Consider the following 19,473-nt stretch of genomic DNA (forward strand, 5'->3'; position numbering starts at 1 on the left):
TCTTCACCGAGCCACCCACCCACTTTGAGGTTAAGTTAAGGCCATTAGGGGCAGAATTTCCTAGACTCAGGTGGAAGTGAAGGGCACCGGTGCAGAGATGGCTAAGTGGTCACAGGTACGAATTTGTTACAGTTCCTCTCTTCCAAACACAACAGTGTTTTATGCCCATTAATCTTGCTCACCTATAAATTCCCAAGCTCACCAAGCCTATAGATCTCAACTACCCAATAAACCAATGCTCCCCGCCCCTCTTTTTCCCCGTGGCCTTAAGATAGACAGTACCCCGAAGGGAGGGGGGCGATAGACCTAGGAGCAGGGCTGGAAAAGGAAACATTTCAGATGCCTTCAGGACTCACAGCGGAGCACCAGGCTGAGATGCTTACAGAGCAAATAAGTGCAGTGCCCTCCCCGCCATCAAAGGACTAAAATGAAAGGTGCCCAGCCTCATAGAAGCTCTTTATAGACTTCCTGGACGTTCTCCTTCCGGAGACAGATGACATTCATGAGAGGGACATGAAGCGCTAACTCGGGAATTGGGTTTTAAAAATATGTGAATATCTTGGTTTTGGAGCCTTAAAGAGCTATGTTAAAGCTTGGGCTTCTATTTGGATTTAGTTAGGGAGTGAGGGGAAGGGCATGAAAAGTGACTTATGCTACTAAAAAACACTCTTTAATTAAGAAGTGATTTAAGTTTATCTTATAATAAAATAACTAGGATAGCAAATCATCATGTATTAAATACTTACTAGAAATAATTACTATATTTATTATGTGCCTCTTACAAATAAGATTATTGAAGAGTTTCTGGTCACCTTTCCCTTCAAGGTCTTCCTCACTCAAAACTAAGGTGGCTTTTAAAGCAAGGTCACAGCTGTTACCTGGGGATATAAGGTGATGATAAGTACTGTACAAACAGCCACAATGAATTCTTCTGCTATAAAAAAGCTGGTGGTTTTCAAAGATTTTTAAAAAATAAAACCACTATTTTAGAGTTAAATGTGCTGTGATTGCTATTGTTATTGGCCTGTTAGGGGATATGGAGGCAATCTTGCTGACTGGGGGATCCCCTTGGCAGTGACAACAACATTCTTATCAATATCAGTGACAATTTCATTTTTTGGTGAAGAGGCTGAGTCCTTTAAATGAGAGGGGAAACCTCGTATGTCTAATATATACCATGGTATGTTTTTGAATGGAGAGAGCAGTAAGAGAATCTTACATGTAGAAGTCACAAGATTCGTTGGGCTTCATAGGAGGAACTTAAAAATCCTGGAGCTAATACCACACACACACACACACACACACACACACACACACACGGGCACATGCGCACACACTCCTGAAGCTGGTACCATAATTTAAAAAAATACTGGGGCTGAGAAGGCAGAACACCTTCTGGTTTAGTTGACCTAGAGCCGCTTCACCTCTGAACGCACGTGTAGAACTCAGTTGAAGAACTAGCTGGGAATATTTTCGGTGCTGGCACTCTAACTTCAGCACCATTTCCTAAGCTCGACTTCAGTCAACCAACCAATCAAACAGCATCAACAACCAAAACAAAACATGTTGGGAGAAAGGATGAACTTTTAAAATTATGTATTATTTCAGAAGAAAAGATTCCGATCATGAAATGTGGAATTTAAGTTTTTAGTGATTTCTTTCATTGTATTTCCTGAACACAAATAGAAAAAAAATACGTGGAAATATTACAGTATCTACATGCATTATATTATTTTACTGTGATGGAAAAAGTCTATTTAAAAATATTGATTTTCTCCTCCCAAAATCTACCAGCCTTTTTTTTTCCTGGACATTATAGTATTTTAAATAGCACTTTGCCTTTTAAAAATAGCACTACTTTTTGATTAATTCATTAGGTATTTTCTCCCAGTGGTGTTTATGCAGTATTTTTGTTCCTCTTTTAAAGATCAGAAAACTGAGTCCTAGGAATATTAAGTGGCATTCAAAGTGGCTGGCATATAGTGCCTGAAGCAGGTGTTCCTTAAAGGATAGCATTCATTTTTCTTGTAGCATCATTGTTTCTCCAGACATTATGACTTAACCTGTGGAACTGTTTTCATCATGCTTGAAAAACTATTCTAATTTTATGCTAATGGATAGTAGAACTGACTTTGTTTTGGGGCATTTGAGTATCTGGTGTCTGGAATATCATAGAACTGGAGGCTAAGACAGACCTTGGGGATAATCTGCCCTCCTTCCCCGTTACTGTATAGATGAAAAAATTAAAGTATTGCTTTTCTTCAAATATTTAAGGGCAGTACTGATGAACCCCTAAGCCTCTTGACCCCAGTGTCATGTTTCTTATGGTACACCGTGAAATGACCTTCCTCGTATTACCATTGTTTTCTCTAGAGAAGCATAATTTCCCAGTGGAGATTAAATAAAATGTTATAACAACAAGAACAACATCCATTTTGGCTAACAGCCATGCTACCACATCCAAACAGAATAAGAGGGCAAAGGAGAAGCTAATTCTGTTTCAAGGGAGGGCAGTATTTTTACTTTTGTCAATGGTTTGGTTAAAGGCACGGGCAGAATAACGGGCTTTTAATATGTGTGTACCCGTTATAATATATATTTAAAGTCCCTTTTCATAAAATATCACTTTTGATCTTCATCAACTGGCAAAAGAGATGCAGTGTTTCATTTCAGAGTTTTGGGAACTGAGACTCCTCGGGTCAAATAATTTACCTACAGTTGGTTAGTAAAGAGGGAGTTAAAGGTGGTTAAAGGCAGCGTAGGGACTAGTCAGTAGTTGTTCATCCCATAAAGATTTGCTGAGCATACTAATTGAACACTGGGGATATGGTGGGAAACAAGAAAGCCCCTTACTCTGAGTAAGTTACATTCTAGTGAATCTTGGTTCAAGGATCTTTCCCCTATTCCACCATGTTTCCTGGCTGCAACTCTTACTTAGGCTTGACATTGGATTACAAAACAAAACAAAACACCCCCTCCAAAACCCAGAAAACAAAACCACTCTTAAGGTGTTTACTGATCTTGATGGGATTCAAATCTAGTTTAACTTTCTTTGGTACATTCTGAATACCATTTGAAGGTGACATTTGATAATTATCTCTTATTTGGACAGTTGTAAGTAGTCAGCAGGAATAATTAATGGGCCAGATTTGATTTGTGCTTGCTTGTGGTCGTATTGGCCATCGTTTCAAATCCTCCAGTTGATTTCATTGCCACATAGGCAAAGCTAGCCTGCTTCTCTTCATATGCATGGTTGGAAAGTGTTGCTCCAGAATGTCTTTTGATGGTTGCTTAAATCTGCAGGCACTTGCTTTCAGAACGCTCGCTGAGGCAAATAGGAGATCTGCTTTAGGAAGGCTGGCAGACCCTAGTGCCAGGAAACTACAAAAATATTACCCTAAATGGTCCCATTCGAGCAGAACATATGCTTTAGTGTTCAGAAACCTATAGCAAACAACTGTAGGTGCCAATAAGAACCCATGCACGTTAACAGGAGCAAAACACAGCACATTTGGGTCCAGATTTATGTGCGTGTATAATTTACAGATTGCTAAGTCAGCCGTGTTTTGGCATGGTGTTAGATTGGTTCAGGTTGTTGATAGAATTAGTTAGCACACTGGATGAGAGCCACAGGTGGTGTCGTGTCTCCTCACCGATGTGTTGAGCCACGGGAATATTTCTAGAACAGAAAGCCCATTCTGTTTTGAAGGAGAATAAATGATAGTCTAGATTATGACCCGCTTGATGGAGCTTGTTTTCTCTTGTAATATGTTCTAAGATAACCTTCAACCCAGGCTCAGCTGTCTTTCTCCAAAAAGTGTCAAAAATTTAATCTATTGGCTGATATTAGCTGGGGGATTAAGAGGATGAATCTTTGTGATTTAACATCAGGCGGTAATCTCCTAACTCCATGATTTTTATGAACTTCATCTATTTTATTAATAAAGCATTAAAGAATAGATGCCTTTGAACATTGTGGGTAAATTGAATCTCTGGCTTCATCTTCTCCTGACACCAGCTTTGTATTCATTTGGCAGTGGCCCCTTCAGTGGTACCTTGAAGCCTGCCACTCCACCCCCTCTACTTGCCCTTTCGGTTAGATAGTTAATGGCTTGGAAACAAACATTTAAAATACACCTTGGTTCTTTATGGAAATGAACCCATTTTGAAAAGTGAGCATCTGCTTTATACATTTAGGATATTTGGACCATGGTTCTTGTTTTTGTTTTGTTTCTCCCTTTGAGTAGCCATACCTTTAACTGGTGAGAAAGAGAATAGCAGAATCTCAGGTTTGAAGGAACGTTCTTTACAATTCATCTCCCAGTGTTTGAATCTTCTTCAGAGCATCCCTCCCAGTGGTTATCTAGCTTGTGCTTGTATAGCTTCCGTGATGGGACATTCACTCTCTCACAAGGGATGTTCTGTTTTCAAGCAACCATAGTTGTGAACTAGTTTTTCTTTTCTTTTCATTTCATTCCTTTCTTTTCTATTCAACTTTTTTTTTTTCCTTTCTTTCTCGCCATCCTTTTCTTACTGTTGTAATTTGGCCTCACCAAAATCTGCCCTCCTACAGAGACCGCTCACTTGAGGTCTGCCCTGTGGAGTGAAACTGACCTACTTCACTCTCTCTTCCACTTGAAAACGTTTTCTTTTCTTTTTTATAATTTGATAATGATTATCTTATGTGGACCTTCTCCCCCTTTAAACTTTTTAACAATTGTCTAATACCACAGTAGAAAAGCACATAAAATAATGTGGTACACCTTTATATGTTTGTATAAAGTAAATATTGTGCGTCACCATCTATATCAAGAAGTTGGATCTTGCCAGCTCTCCAGAAGCTCCTGGAACTGGATTTGCCCTTGCTCTCCAAAGAGGACCATCTCCTGACTTTATGGTGATCACTTCTTGCATTGCCTTTTAATTTTACCACCTTGTTTTGCATTCCTGAACACGGTAGTTTGTCTGTTTTTGAGCTTTATATATATAGGGCTAGGCAGCATGTATTCTCTTGTTCAGTTGGAGATTTAGCCATGCTGATGCGTGTACAGTCACTTCATTGTCACTGCAGTATAGGACTTTATGGTATGACCACAACACACATTTCATTCACCCATTCTGAATGCTGATGATGGACACGTGTTTGTTTGCAAACTGGCCCCTGTACATGGAAAGCAAGGAGACCGAAGGAAGAGGCAGACCACTCCAGAATGACAGGGGGCAGGTTTAATAAACAAGGGAGCTTACATATGGGGCTTGTTTTGGGTGGCTGCAAGGTGGGTGGATCTCCGCACCACCTGTCAGAGTGTTAAAAGTTTATGTAGAGGCCTTAATTTAGTTCATTCACATATCAGTCCAGATGGTCTCAACAACACCTTACTTTCTCAAAGCTGTGTCCTTGAAATAGCTCCCATCATGGGAACTGTGGGCAGAATGTGCATTCCAAGGACAGGGCAGGGGCTGAGGAGCCTCTGATTGCCTGGATCCAGCTCAAGGGTCAGTGGCAAATTACACCCTCTCAATGACCCTCTTCAACAACATGTGAGTTGTTCTTTCAAGGTTTTTTGCTATTAATGCTTCTACAAACATTCTTGTACACGTCTTTTGGGACATGTGGGCATATATCGGGCATATGCTTAGATGCCTATGTTTAACTGCAGTAGAGGCTGCCAAACAATTTTCCAAAGGGTTTGCATCAATTTACACTGCCTCCATCAGTGTATGAGAGTTCTTACACTCCACATCCTTGCCACCACTTGGTATTTTGTCCCCCCCCCTTTTTTTGATAATGACATTACCCAAACAATCTAGTAATAAAACAGAGTCATTTAGGGTTATGTTAGTAGTGAGCACGTGATCAAAGTGAAATGAAAACAAAACTTGCTCTTGTCCTTTGGGAGGCATGAGTATCTACTGTGTGTTGGAATGTTCTCACAATGTGAACTCACTCATACATGATGATAGATGACGCGAGAGACTTGTACAGTTAAAATTGTGTAAAAAGGCATACGCAAAGGGTGTGTGGTGTATGTGTTGTATGTGTAAAAGACTCATTTTCTTAAATTGAGAAGCAGTAAACCCTGGGGACTGAGATTATGTAAGAATTAAAGCTGGAAGTGGGATGGAACTAGGAAGTGAATGATTTATGTTTCTTTTGCTGAAAGAAATAAAACAAAATGACTGGAAGAAAGGCATAGATTTCACAGAGGAATAAAACAAAGACAAATTAAAATGCAAAGCAAACGCCAGTTTGTGGTTCAGTTTCATAAGTTTTGTGGACCTTTTATGAGCCCGATACTGTGTGAGGAATGGGGAATACCCAAGAAAGTAAGATGTTCGTGATTTTCATGGGGAATCCATGCTGAAGATGAATGTGCATTGTAAACCTCTCCAAAGAGTTGGGAGATGTTATGGTGACTCAGTATGGGCTACACATTTCCCCTTTATAACTCTTCACCCAAAATTATCCTCAGATTTTACAGCTATTTTATTTTTTGTGAGGTTGGATGTGGGATGACCAGATCCCTTAAGTCAGTTTATTTTTTCTTTTTCTTTTTTTTTTTAAGTGAGAGAAGAGGAGGAAGGGAGATAGAGAGACATACTACCACATGCTCTCTGACCAGGATCCACTCAGAAACCCCTATCTGGGGCTGATGCTCTGCCCATCTTGGGTCATGCTGGTAACACAGCTATTTTTAGCACCTGAGGCTTCATATGCTCAAACCAACTGAGTCATGGTTGCAGAAGGGGAAAAGAGAGAGAAAGAGAGAGAAGGAGAAGTGGGGATGGAGAGGCAGATGGTCACTTCTCCTGTGTACCCTGACCGGGATTTAAACCCAGGACATCCACACACAAGGCCGACTTCCTACCACTGAGCCAACTGGCCAGGGCCTTAAGTCAGTTTAAAGAAGACAGTTACAGAATGTATGAAGCTTTGTTCTGGGACTTAAACAAGCCTCATTTTTCTGGGCTATCCCGTTACTCTGTCTTCTTTGGCATGCTGTCTTGGGTTGTGGACCCATTGTGAGCTTCCAGCCTATTTCAGATGCTGGAGTTTGCTTGATGCGTTGGTTCTCTATGCAAGTGTAGTCTTGCTGAACGGAGTGTAATCTGGCCAGCTTCAGCATCTCCCTCAGTTTCACAGTCCCTGCTGTCATAGGCATGCACTCCTGGTAGTGACAAAACTCCTTAAAAGTCTTCTGATGGGGTATTATCAAGTTATGCCAATAATCAGCATCTATTTGCTTACTCATCTTAAGATTCATTGTATAAATTAAAATGACAACTTTCGATTAGTCCTATGTCACATCAAACCAATGTTCTAAAACTAACTGAGTCAATCCTATAATTATTCATGTAATTACTAACTGAGAATGCCTCAAAACCATGGTTTGTTGTAACTTCCGAAAGGTTCTGCAGTGACGTAAGATGCTTCTCTAAAGAAGAGGAATGGCTTCTCATTACCTCCTTTTTCCCGTAAAGCAATAGCATCAGCAGCCTCCATGGACTTTCTCAAAGTGCCGGAGTCAGCATCTGCAAGATGATTCTATATTGGCAAGTTTTACCAATATTTATTTTCAGCTTAACTTTTGTTTCTATGACAGTGAATTTGGAAAGCATATTTTAGACTAGAACTGCTTCACAACCATTGGAAGAAGTGGAATACATTTGAATGATAAGTTTATATTTATTTTATCTAAATCGATTTTTTAAGTTTTTATTTTCTTTACTTTGGTTTTCTTTCAGCATTATAGAGATTGAATGGAGTTCTGTGCTGCTGTTATTAAGGCTGGGCTTTGAGCCTCTACATGGCCCAATGTACTATATATCATCTGTTTGCCTTCTTAGAGGCATTCTTTCTTTTTAAAAAATTAAATTTATTGGAGTAACATTAGTTAATGACATTATATAAGTTTCAAGTATACAATTTTATGATACATCATCTGTATACCTCATTGTGTACTCACCACCCAAACTCTAGTCTCCTTCTGCCACCATATATTTGACCCCTTTGCCCTCTTCATTCTCTCCCTACTCCCCTTCTCCTCTGGTAACCACCCTACTGTTGTCTGTGTCTATGAGTTTGTTTGTTGTTTTATATTTCACTTATGAATCGTATGGTTCTTATTTTTTTCTGTCTGACTTATTTACTTAGCATTATACTCTCAAGAGGCATCTTTTTATGGCTGAGTAGTATTCCTTTATATATATCATTTCTTCTTTATCCAATCACCTGTCCAAGAACACTTAAGTTATTTCCACATCTTGACTATTGTGAATAGTGCTGTAATGAACATAGTGGTACATGTATCTTTATGAATGAGTGTTTTCAAATTTTTCTTGTAGATACCAGAAGAAGGCTTGCTAGGTAATATGGTAGCTCTATTCCTAGTCCTTTGAGGAATATCCATACTGTTTTCCACAGACGCTGCACCAATTTGCATTTCTACCAACAGTGTACAAGAGTTCCCTTTACTCCACATCTTCTCTAACACTTGTTGTTTCTTGTCTCATTGGTAATAGTTATTCTAACAGGTGTAAGGTGGTGTCTCATTGTGGTTTTGATTTGCATTTCCATTATAACTAGTGAAGTTGAGCATCTCTTTTCTAACCTGCTCTGTATCCCGGGAAGCTGCCTTATATGGATTATGTCAGTAGGCTCCCGAGCTTTCTGGCTCCTGCCTGGCGTCAGCTTGTGGGGCACACCGTTATGGGATGGGAGGGAGGAGGGAGAGGTCGTGACGTTTATTCTCCTAGTTTCCTCCCTGCAATGTCATCGTAGCCTAGCTGTTTTTCCTTGAGTAAAGTTCTCATCTTCAGCTCATTCTTTTTGGGTTTGGGTAGGTTTAGGCAGCTTAGCATTTCCAACTGTTACAAATCCTGGGGACTGCACTGTCCCTGAGGGTCTCCTCAGTGGTATGCTGAGACCAGCTGAGCTGGCTGGTGCCACCTTTCAAGGTCTGCACCTGCACACTCTTCCATTTTTCTGGTTTGGGGACTTTACTGTGGTAACTTGAAATCTGCTATGGTGGGAGCATTTTACACCTCAGAAATTGGCAAATCTTATAAAATGATGCACCCCACACTAGTCAGTTCACCAGCATACACCACTGCCAATACCTCCTCCATGCCTTTGTCAATAACACTTGTCTAATTATCCATCTAAGTGTGCTATCATCTTCTTGCTAGGCCTCTACAGTAGTTTCACTCACCGGGATGAACTTGGTGAGGGGGTGTGTGTTCTTTGAACATGGCTCAAAACATTGGTGTTCTGCCTGACCAACGACCTGGTCACCTACAAATTTGATGAGCTACTTTCTCATTTCCTTTCCATCTTTTTTCTCTTTCATAATCTCAGAAGTTGGTAAACCCATAAGTAAATTGAGATTTTTAAATTTTTTATTAATTTTAATGGGATAACATTGATAAATCAGGGTATATATGTTCAGAGAAAATATCTCTAGGTTATTTTGACGTTTGATTATGCTGCATTCCCATCACTCAAAGTCCAATTGTCTTCCGTCACCTTCTAACTGGTTTTCTTTGTGCCCCTCTCCTTCCCCAACCCCCTCCTTCTCCTTCTCCCCACCCCGTAACCCCCACTCTGTCCATGTCTCTGAGTCTCATTTTTATGTCCCACCTATGTATGGAATCATATAGTTCTTAGTTTTTTCTGATTTACTTATTTTGCTCAGTATAATGTTATCAAGGTTCATCCATGCTGTTGTAAACGATCCAATGTCATCATTTCTTATGGCTGAGTAGTATTCCATAGTATATATGTACCAAAGCTTTTTAATCCAGTCATCCACTGACGGACACTGGGCTGTTTCCAGATCTTCGCTATTGTGAACAATGCTGCCATAAACATGGGGATGCATTTCTTCTTTTCAAACAGTGCTATGGTGTTCTTGGGGTATATTCCTAAAAGTGGTATAGCTGGGTCAAAAGGCAGTTCGATTTTTAATTTCTTGAGGAATCTCCATACTGTTTTCCACAGTGGCTGCACCAGTCTTCATTTCCACCAGCAGTGCAGGAGGGTTCTCTTTTCTCCACATCCTCGCCAGCACTTATTCTGTGTTGTTTTGTTGATGAGCGCCATTCTGACTGGTGTGAGGTGATATCTCCTTGTGGTTTTAATTTGCATTTCTCTAATGATTAGTGTTGTTGAGCATTTTTTCATATGCCTGTTGGTCATCTGTATGTCCTCTTTGGAGAAGTGTCTATTCATTTCTTTTGCCCATTTTTTTTTGTGTATTTTTCTGAAGTTGGAAACAGGGAGGCAGTCAGACAGACTCCCACATGCGCCTGACCGGGATCCACCCGGCATGCCCACCAGGGGCCGATGCTCTGCCCATCTGGGGCATTGCTCTGCTGCAACCAGAGCCATTCTAGTGCCTGAGGCAGAGGCCATAGAGCCATTCTCAGCATCCGGGCCAACTTTGCTCCAATGGAGCCTTGGCTGTGGGAGGGGAGAGAGAGAGACATAAAGAAAGGAGAGGGGGAGGGGTGGAGAAGCAGATGGGTGCTTCTCCTGTGTGCCCTGGCCAGGAATCGAACCCAGGACTCCTGCACGCCAGGCTGACGCTCTACCACTGAGCCAACCGGCCAGGGCTCTTTCGTCCATTTTTTGATTGGATTGTTTGTCTTCCTGGAATTGAGTTTTACAAGTTCTTTATAAATTTTGGTTATTAACCCCTTATCAGACGTATTGTCAAATATATTCTCCCATTGTGTAGTTTGTCTTTTTATTCTGTTCTTATTGTATTTAGCTGTGCAGAAGCTTTTTAGTTTGATATAGTCCCATTTGTTTATCCTGTCTTTTATTTCACTTGCCTGTGGAGATAAATCGGCAAATACATTGCTACGAGAGATATCAGAGAACTTACTGCCTATGTTTTCTTCTAAGATGCTTATGGTTTTATGGCTTACATTTAAGTCTTTTATCCATTTTGAGTTTATTTTTGTGAGTGGTGTAAGTTGGTGGTCTAGCTTCATTTTTTTGCAGGTAGCTGTCCAATTTTCCCAACACCATTTGTTGAAGAGGCTGTCTTATTCCAATGTATGCTCTTACCTCCTTTGTCAAATATCAGTTGTCCATAAAAGTATGGGTTTATTTCTGGATTCTCAGTTCTGTTCCATTGATCTATATGCCTGTTCTTATGCCAGTACCAGGTTGTTTTGAGTACAATGGCCTTATAGTATAACTTGATATCTGGAAGTGTGATACCTTCCACTTTATTCTTCCTTTTCAAGATTGCTGAGGCTATTCGTGTTCTTTTTGGGTTCCATATAAATTTTTGGAATATGTGTTCTATATCTTTGAAGTAAGTCATTGGTATTTTAATCGGTATTGCATTGAATTTATAAATTGGTTTGGGTAATATAGACATTTTAGTGATGTTTATTCTTCCTAACCATGAGCATGGTATATGTTCCACTTGTTTGTATCTTTCTTGATTTCTTTTATAAATGTTTTATAATTTTCCGAGTACAAGTCTTTAATCTCCTTGGTTAAATTTACTCCTAGGTACTTTATTTTTTTGGTTTAATAGTGAAGGGGATTGTTTTCTTAATATCTCTTTCTGACAGTTCATTGTTGGTGTATAAAAATGCCTCTGATTTCTGAGTATTAATTTTATATCCTGCCACCTTGCTGAATTCATTTATCAGGTCCAGTAGTTTTTTTTTTTGTTTTTTTTTTTGTTTTTTTTTTACAGAGGCAGAGATAGACAGGGACAGACAGACAGGAATGGAGAGAGATGAGAAGCATCAATCATCAGTTTCTCGTTGTGCGCGTTGCGACTTCTTAGTTGTTCATTGATTGCTTTCTCACATGTGCCTTGACCGTGGGCCTTCAGCAGACCGAGTAACCCCCTGCTGGAGCCAGCGACCTTGGGTCCAAGCTGGTGAGCTCTTTGCTCAAGCCAGATGAGCCTGCGCTCAAGCTGGCGACCTCGGGGTCTCGAACCTGGGTCCTTCCGCATCCCAGTCCGACACTCTATCCACTGCGCCACCACCTGGTCAGGCAGGTCCAGTAGTTTTTTGACTGAGACTTTAGGGTTTTCTATATACAATATCATATCATCTGCAGATAATGATAGTTTTACTTCTTCTTTCCCAATTTGGATCCCTTTTATTTCTTCTTGTTGTTTGATTGTTGTGGCTAGGACTTCCAGAACTATGTTGAATAAGAGTGGTGAGAGGCCGGGGCACCCCTGTCTTGTTCCTGATCTTAAGGGGATTGCTTTTAATTTTCGCTCATTGAGTATGATGTTGGCTGTGGGTTTGTCATAGACGGCCTTTATCATGTTGAGGTATGTTCCCTGTATTCCCACTTTGCTGAGAGTTTTGATCATGAATGGGTGCTGGATTTTATCAAATGCTTTTTCTGCATCTATTGAAATTATCATGTGGTTTTTCTCCTTCTTTTTGTTTATATGATGAATCACATTGATTGATATGCGAATATTATACCAGCCTTGCCTCCTTAGAATAAATCCCACTTGATCATGATATATGATTTTTTTCATGTATTGTGGGATCTGGTTTGCTAATATTTTGTTGAGGATTTTAGCATCTAAATTCATTAGAGATATTGGCTTATAATTTTCTTTCTTTGTGTTGTCTTTGCCTGGTTTTGGAGTCAGAATTATGCTCATCTCATAAAAGGAGCCTGAAAGTCTTCCTTCCTCTTGAAGTTTTTGAAATAGCTTGAGAAGGATAGGAGTTAGTTCTTCTTTGAATATTTGGTAGAATTCACTTGTGAAGCCATCAGGTCCAGGACTTTTCTTTGTTGGGAGTTTTTTGATAACTGTTTCAATCTCATTTGGTGTAATTGGTCTGTTTAGGTTTTCTGATTCTTCCAGATTAACTTTTGGAAGATTATATGTTTCAAGGAATTTGTCCATTTCATCTAGGTTGTCTAATTTTTGTCATACAGTTCTTCATAGTATTTTCTTACAATATTTTGTATTTTTGTTGTGTCAGTTGTTATTTCTCCACTCTCATTTCTAATTTTATTTATTTGAGTCCTCTCTCTTTTTTTCTTGGTGAGTCTGGTTAAAGGTTCATTGATCTTGTTTACCTTTTCAAAGAACCAGCTCCTGATTTCATTGTTCCTCTGTATTGTTTCTTTAACCTCTATGTCATTTATTTCCACTCTGATCTTTATTATTTCCTTTCTTCTACTAGCTCTGGGCTTTATTTGCTGTTCTTTTTCTAGTTCTTTTAGATGCAGGGTCAAGTTGTTTATTTGAGCTTTTTCTAGCTTCTTAAGGTATGCCTGTAAAGCTATGAACTTCCCTCTCAGGACTGCTTTTGCTGTGTCCCATAAATTTTGAGTTGATATATGCTCGTTATCATTTGTTTCTAGGAATTTTTTTATTTCTTCTTTGATCTCATTGTTTATTCATTCGTTATTTAATAACATGGAATTTAGTTTCCATGTGTTTGAGTATTTTTCAGTTTTTCTGTTGTGGCTGATTTCTAGTTTCATGCCATTGTGATCAGAGAAAATGCTTGATATGATTTCAGTCTTCTTAAATTTGTTGAGATTGCTTTTGTGCCCTAACATGTGGTCTATCCTAGAGAATGTACCATAAGCACTTGAAAAGAATGTATATTCTGCTGCTTTAGGGTGAAAGGTTCTGAAGATAGCTATTAAATTGAGTTGATCTAGTTTGTCCTTTAAGTCTGATGTTTCTTTGTTAATTTTCTTTCTTGAGGATCTAACTAGTGATGTTAGTGGGGTATTGAAATCCTCTACTATTATAGTATTGCTGTTGATCTCGCCCTTTAAATCCATCAAAATCTGCTTTATATATTTAGGTGCTCCTATATTATGTGCATAGATATTTATAATGGTTATATCTTCCTGTTGGACTACTCCCTTTATCATTATGTAGTGATCTTCTTTATTTCTTACTATAGTCTTTGTTTTAAAGTCCATTTTGTCTGATATAAGTATTGCTACCCCAGCTTTTTTTTATTTCTGTTTGCCTGAAATATTTTTTCCATCCTTTTATCTTCAGTCGATGTGCATCTTTTGTTTTAAGGTGTGTCTCTTGTAGACAGCATATGTATGGGTCCTGTTTTCTTATCCACGCAGCTACCTTATGTCTTTTGATCAGATCATTTAATCCATTTACATTTAAGGTTATTATTGATCTGTTTACAACAGGCCCCTTAGCATTTCTTGCAGCCTTGGTTTGGTTGTAGTGAATTACTTGAGTTTTTTTTTTTGTCTGGAAAGCTTTTTATTTCTCCTTCAATTTTAAACGATAGCCTTGCTGGATAAAGTAGTCTTGGTTGTAGATTCTTGTTCTGCATTACTTTGAATATTTCTTGCCATTCCCTTTAAGTGTTTCTGTTGAGAAGTCGGAAGTCCTCCTTATGGGGGCTCCTTTGTAGGTGATAGTCTTTTTTTCTCTAGCAGCTTTTAATATTTTCTCTTTATCACTTAGTGTAGATTTCTTTGGGTTTCTCTAATGGAGTTCTCTGTGCTTCTTGAACTTGTGAGATGTTTTCCTACCTTAATTGAGGGAAGTTTTCAGCTATGATATGTTTGAACAAAGACTCTATAATTTGTTCTTTCACTTCTTCAGGAACCCCTATGATGTGGATGTTATTTCTCTTCATGTTGTCACAGAGCTCTCTTAGAGTTTCCTCAGACTTTTTGAGGCTCTTTTCTTTTTTCTGCTCTGCTTCTGTGCCTTTATTTATCTTGTCCACTAACTCACTGATTAGATTCTCAGCTTCATCCATCCTGCTTTAATTCCTTCCATTGTGATCTTCATTTCAGATATTGTATTTGTCATTTCTGACTGATTCTTTTTTATTATTTCAATGTCCTTTTTTAATATTTGCTATCTCTTTATTTAGGTGTTCGTAATGACCATCTATTGTTGTTTTAATATCTTTGAGCATCCTAACAATCGTTATTTTAAACTCTGCATCTGGTAATTTGGTTATAGCTGACTCATTCAGGTCCTTTTCTGGGGATTTCTCTTGATTCATTTGTGTTGCATTTCTCTGCCTTCTCATTTTGTCTGTGTAAAAGAAGGTTTGGTCACTGGAGTCCAGTGAGTGTGGCCTCTGTGTTTTCTAGGTGTGGTCTGTCTCCAAGCCAGCCACCCCCTCTGCTGTTGCTGCCTAGAACATTCTGGTATGGGCCTTGCCAGTGCCTGCCCACTGGGGCTGTTGCTGTGGTTTCTGTCTCTCCTTCACGGGAGTGGCTGTGATCATGTGCTCGAGTGTACAGGCCTCTATGGCTTTGGCCTTCACCCTGCCCCCACGGGTGGCATTATGTTTGGCCTTGAGGGCAAGGGTGAGCACCTTTGCTCAGCTGAGGGTCTCCGCCTTGTTCCAGGCTTTCGCCCTTCCCTTGTAAGAGGAGCCCACTCATGGGATGGCTGCAAGCCTCGGCTCCACAGGCCGGGCAAGACTGTGTGCCCATGCTCAGTAGTGGGACTCTGCCTGTTCTGGGCTTTTGGCTCCACTCCCGCAGGAGAAGCCGGCTCCCAAGTCAGGCCACAATCCTCAGTTCCATGGGCGGGGCAAGGCTGTGCTCCTGTGCCCTTGCTCAAGGGTGGGTCTCCACCCCTTCTGGGGCTCCTACCTTTCCCCTGCAAGCTGGATTGCAGGCAGCCCGTAGCTGGGCTTGACCACTTTTGCATGTCCCCTCCTCCCCAGCCAGGCAAGACTAAGCTCACACCTGGGCCTCAGTGGTGCCCAGCTAGCTTCCTTCCTTGCTGACAGAACTGCATTTCGCATCCTGCTGCTGCCCGCCCTCAGGCTAGCCCTCAGCCGTTTGGGTGGGGGCACTGCAGCTCAGACCCTAAGACTCACTACTGTAGTCCCGAAAGCTCCTTCCTTTTAAGCGACTCTGTTCTGCGTGTGGTGGGAGAGTTTGTTTGGCTGGTGTCCTGCTTCCCTTTGCTGGCATTGCTGTTTCCAGGGGTAATATTCACTTCAGATTTGGGGAAGGACTCATCCCAGAGGTTAGGGTGGCTGTCTCTCAAAATGCTTCTCCCTGTGGCTCCTAGATTACACTGTCTTTTTGCTACTAAATTGGGATTTTTATCAGAGACAGTAGAAGACAACTAATACTAGTTCTAAGCACTAATTATAGTTATCAGTTATAATCATGACCTTGGACAATTAAATAGGCTTTCTCGCCTGCATGTTTGGCAGTATGCCAGAGGTTTTATGTGCGTCATTCCCTTTAATCTTCACTATGACCCCACTCTATGAGCATTTTTGTTCTTATTTTACAAGCGTAGAAAGTGAGGTTTAAAGAGATCATGTAAATTGCCTTTGTTTCATTTTTAGTAATAAAATCTCTAGGAACTTGTTAGGAATGCAAATTCTCGGGGTCCTATCTCATACCTAATGACTCAGAAACCCTGAGGATGGGGCCCAGTGATCTTTGTTTTATTAGCCCTCCAGGCAATTCTGATGGACATTGTAGAGTGGAGACAACTGCTTTCAAGAGAAGCCGAGGTTTGGCTGCCAGGGTGTGTGGACGGAGGAGGGTGTATGTCAAAGTGGGTGGATTTCTCCTCTGCAGAGTTTCAATTAGTTTCCCACTCTTTGCTCAGATCTCATTCCTGCTTCAAGTGCTAGCTGGCATGTCAACGTCCTAAGTCTTTCCAGAGACCTACCAAGTCTGTTACCCATATCCTCCCCACCACCCTGGAAGTTTTAAATAGTGGCTTCCTGTGCTGGCCATCACATTCTGTCTGCTTTTTGTTTTCCGGAAACGGAGCTCGCACCTGCTGGTGACTCCCTTCTCTTTGTTGTTGTCGTGGGTATATTCCACTTAATTTTTCACCCATCATTCAAGAATAAGGAAATATATGTGTGTGCTTAGTCCACCGTTTTGAAATGACAGCTGATACAAGACAGAGAAGGTGCTAAATTCTAGTCATTCTTCTTCAATTGGATGAAAGTTCACTTCATACTTTTCTCACCTACCTGGGGCATCCTGGAATCGTGCTCTGGCTGACTTCATTGAGTGTGCTGCTTTTCTTTGTTATTCTTGTTGAATGACAACAGTGAAACAATTTGGTACAAGTTTGATGACCTTTATTTAAGAGAAAACAGGCCGTGGACAGGGTGAGGACAATGGAGCACCCTTCCCAAGGGATTTTGGGCAAGAGTGAGATTTATGGAACATTCAAAGCAGCAACCCAGCAAAGGGGGTGATTGGCAAGCAGGTCCTGTTTTCTTGGGGAAGGTAAGCTAGCTAACGCTGAGTTGGAGGACTGTGATTGGTGGTATGTTTCCTTGACAACGAAACCTTTCTTGTGCCGGCTAACTAGGTTTAGAGTTGTGCCCTGGCCAGGCCATTTGGTGGGTCCACATGTGTGAATTAATTTTATTATTTCCTCCCTCTACTTGCCAATCCTACCTCTCACTTGTCTCTAGTAATGCCTTCTCTTTGACTTTCTGGTTTTCCTCTCTTTCTCCCTCTGGCTGTTGGTCTCAGTCTCTCTCCTTACTCTCTTCTGTACTCTCTTCCAGCGGTCTTGTGCTCTCTGGGTCTCTCACTCACTCTCTAGGTTCAACTGTCCCTTAGACCTTTCTTTCTGGCTTGCTCCTGGGTGTCTGTGTCCATTCTTCAGCTCTGGCAAATACCCTAGTACCTCTGTTGGGCTGTCCCCTCTCTCCACACTCCTTGTTCCTCCATTCCTTCCTTCTCTCCTCTCCTTTCCCCATCTGTCTGCCTGCCTGTTTCTGCCTGTTGCTTCCTGTCATTGATCATCTCTGTCATCTGTCTCTGTTTCTATCTGCCTTTTGTCTATACCCCGTCTGTCTGTCTGCTATCTATCTGTCTTTGTCACTGTCTACCATCTGTCTCCATCTGTTCCTCTTTGCTGTCTGTCTTTGTCTGTAGTCTCTGCCTCCATCTAACCAGTTCTGCCTCTGGCGTTGGTCTGTCTCTGTCCATTTCTTCCCTCCCATGCCTTAACAGCTGCTTTTTTGTGCACTCGTCCCCATTTCTCTCTCAAGACTACTTTTACCCATTTACCTACTAGAATGTACGCTGTCACCACTACAGATCTCTCAGCCTTTGTGTCTTAGTTTTTGTTCTGGAGAGATAATCTAATTGGCCCAGCTCTGACTATGGGTTGTTTGGCCAGTTATCTACTCCTGGTCTGGTCTAGTATAACTGAGGTCTGGGTTGGGAAGTGGGATACAGCATTATGTGTTATGTAGAGTAGGACTGATAAAGCTAGATGAGGTAGCTGGACATAGCTTTCAAATGGATAAATGTGCCCTGGCCAGTTAGCTCCGTTGGTTAGAGCATCATAAGGTTGCAGGTTTGATCCCCGGTCAGGGCATATACAAGAATCAACAAATGAATCTTTCTCTCTCCCTCCCTTTCTCTCTCTCTAAAAGCAATGAAAAATAAAAAACAAATGGACAAATGTGTCGCCTGCATTCCTGCTATGCCTGAGACAAAGTAGATACTCAAATATTTGTTGTATTAAACTGAGTGGCTCTGAGATTCCCTTCCTTCTGCCCTGGTGCTAGATTCTATCTATACTGTGCCATTTTTACTGTGAAAGTTTTAAAATAACAGAGCAGGCAAATGTAAACTTAACTAAAAAATCATTTTCTAGTACCATTTAATATTTTTATATTGCTTACTTTGAGTCACCTTTTCTTTCCTTTTTTTTTTTTTTGAGTTCTGGGAATGATTATTTTCGTACTATTCAATAATGGTTTTAGGAGTTTTTTTCAAAGTGCCTATTATATGTACAGATATGCATTAAGGAACTATTATAACTGTAAAAATGAGAATAAGGGCTGATGAATTTATTGCATCACTTTTTAGCAAGTGTTCACACAAACAAATATTTCTCAGCAGTAATTCAACTTATCACTGGCTTATTTATTAAGTAACATATCATTGACTAGTAAAGATCTCTGCATTTCTAACTCAATTTCAAATGTATTCTCATTTTCTTCCATACTGCTTGTGAAACGGATTCATCTGCTTTTATTGTTTGAAAATCCTTTAATTTAATGCTGAATGAAAATGGAGGTCATGCTTTGGAAACCAAGTACTTAGGGATAACCACCCAATAAATGCAGTGTTTGAGTTTGCGTTTGCAATTGAAATCTCTCTCCCCATTGTAATTTACTGACTTAATCAAAAATGTATTTCTGTAGGATATTAAAATCAGAGACAGAGCAAATAACTATTGAATCTCTAGGGAGTCCAGTTTGTATTGTGCAAAGATTGGGCCCTTGACAATTTTGAAGAATGATTTTCATGGAATTTTACTGTTGAAAATATACAGTAGAGCCACAAATCGACTTAGTGTTATTAAAATTTTAGGTGTTTTATTTAGGTGGATCATACTGACTAAGCTTCTTATTTTTCATCCTGTCTTCTGCTTTCTCTGCCATATTACCAAGTCTTGATCTGTCCTTTTTGTTTTAAAAAAATCAATTTCTGGT

The 19,473-nt window shown here is 40.3% G+C and overlaps 1 protein-coding gene across 2 annotated transcripts in view; it reads left to right on the forward strand.

Annotated features, from left to right (window-relative positions):
- KCNH1 (potassium voltage-gated channel subfamily H member 1) overlaps window positions 1-19,473 on the forward strand; it is a 348,411-nt gene that overhangs the window by 638 nt on the left and 328,300 nt on the right. The gene's annotated exons all lie outside the window — the stretch shown is intronic.

Source organism: Saccopteryx bilineata, chromosome 2 (genome assembly GCF_036850765.1).
Source record: "Saccopteryx bilineata isolate mSacBil1 chromosome 2, mSacBil1_pri_phased_curated, whole genome shotgun sequence".
Classification (NCBI taxonomy): Eukaryota; Metazoa; Chordata; class Mammalia; order Chiroptera; family Emballonuridae; genus Saccopteryx; species Saccopteryx bilineata.